A 1,994-nucleotide genomic window follows, 5' to 3' on the forward strand; every position below is an offset into this window, starting at 1 on the left:
CAGTCTGTAATTTGTCTGGCAAAGACATGTTTTTGAAACCAAAGTGGTTATCATTGCAGAGGATTCTGCCTCAAGCAACAGTCTGAATGTTTTTCTCCCTGAAATCTGAACATATTCATCAAACTGCGTTGCGCTCCTGGACTTGCAATTAATCACAGCTCGTTTCAAGCTTTGTTAATTAATACCAAGGCCAGGGACCCAGTGGAGGCCCCCAATTTAATCTGTGGTGTTTTAAAATTATTATAATCTGCTAGAGGAAATGCTGTTAGATTTTTAAAAGGCCTTTTTTTTTTTTTTTCTAATTCTAATACTGCATTGCCAAGAAATTAAAAGAAATAGTCTGATAGTCTTGGTGAGGGATCTAACCTGAAATAGCCTCATTTTGCTGTTGTGAGGTGCCATCTGGCCAGCAGAGGGAGTAGAACTGAAGTGCAAGCACTGTTTTCAGAGCTACGCGGGGTTTCTGATTTAAAGATGAAGAAAGAAAACCAAAGGAGACCACCAAGCAGCTTCTAGCAAGAACAGAACTAACATATGAAAGGGCCACCCAGCAGAATCTGGTCTGGTGAAACTGGAAAGAAGCATTTTGTGCCACTTTTTCTCATCCTTGAGCTACTAAGTGAGAAGAATCCCTGAACATGAGAGAGGGCATTGTCAAACAAAACAATTAAAAAGAAATAAGAAACGAGTTCATCTGAAATTATACTCAGCGGTTAGTAGTTTATCTCATGAGACTGAGGTTGCTATTGCCTTTCATGCCTTGTTTCCTTGGGTTGCCTTCTTCTCTAATCTGGAGCAAGGTAGATTCCTCTCTGTTCCCGATGACTATTTTTCACAACTCAGACGTTTGTAGCAGCACTACCCAACCATAATTTATACCAGCACTTCTCATGTTAGCACAGTTGTTGAAAAGTTTGGGTTTTGAAATGAACTTTAAGAGGATAAATGATCTCTGTTTATTAATAGAACAACAGCCAAATATTCCAGAAAATATAAGAATTCATGCTTAAATAAGTATTTATGTGTAAATAGCCTCAAAGGAGTGACTTTTTAAAACACTGAACATGACACACACACCTCTATAAACCTTTCTCTGGGAGAAACGTCAGTCCTGTTTCCCCGCACTTGCTTCCCACTTCAGCCTCCCAAGTTCCTACAACCAAATATGCCTTTGGGGCTTCCCACATGATGGCCTCTTAGCCTGAGTCCTTTCAGGGTTCTGTTTGTACTTCAAGACATACACGAAGCTTACCTTTTTTTTATTTTACTTATTTTTTATTATTATTTATGCCTACAGAACCTGGTCTTCCTAGGTGGTCTCCCATCCAAGTACTAACCAGGCCCGACCCTGCTTAGCTTCTGAGATCAGACAAGATCGGGCTTGTTCAGGGTGGCATGGCCGTAGACCGTGGACCATGGCTCCACTGGGGTGTGAACCCAGGATCTTCTGTGTGTAAAGCAGACGTGCTAACCGCTACACTATGGAACCACATCCAAAGCTCACCTTTTTTAAAGTTTTTTTTTTTTAATTATAATTGACATATGATATTACCTTTAACTATGAAGTCTTCTGTGTCTCCTACAAGGGCTCCTATTCAACCACATTTTTGTTGTGCATTCATCCTTGCTCTCATCACAATACTTTCTAAATAATATGGGCATACTTTTTATATTCTACATGTATAGATCCTTATAATAAATTATGATAGATAATAAATAGGTAAATAGATATAAAGATATAGGTCTCTACCTCCATATTTGAAGATGCCCAAGAGTGGTGCCATTATCTTTTTCATCTTTTATGCACTCAGGACAGTGTCTATTACATAGTAGATGTTTAATACATATTACTTGAATAAATCATTTGAGTTAATAAGTAGAGGTCAGTCTAGTTCTAGTCTTATTTTATAAAAGGAAAGGGAAGCACTAGCAGGGCAAGTAGGGTAAGTAACTTGTCTAAAGTCATACAATTGATTATCGAATACATTTGGCAT

General features: G+C 38.4%; 1 pseudogene; it reads right to left on the bottom strand.

Moving 5' to 3' along the window:
* Positions 1-1,288: 1,288 nt before the first annotated feature.
* Positions 1,289-1,407, bottom strand: LOC120610564 (uncharacterized; annotated as a pseudogene).
* Between the last annotated feature and the right edge of the window lie 587 nt (positions 1,408-1,994).

This window comes from Pteropus medius, unplaced genomic scaffold (assembly GCF_902729225.1).
Source record: "Pteropus medius unplaced genomic scaffold, Ma_sr-lr_union100, whole genome shotgun sequence".
NCBI classification, from domain to species: domain Eukaryota; kingdom Metazoa; phylum Chordata; class Mammalia; order Chiroptera; family Pteropodidae; genus Pteropus; species Pteropus medius.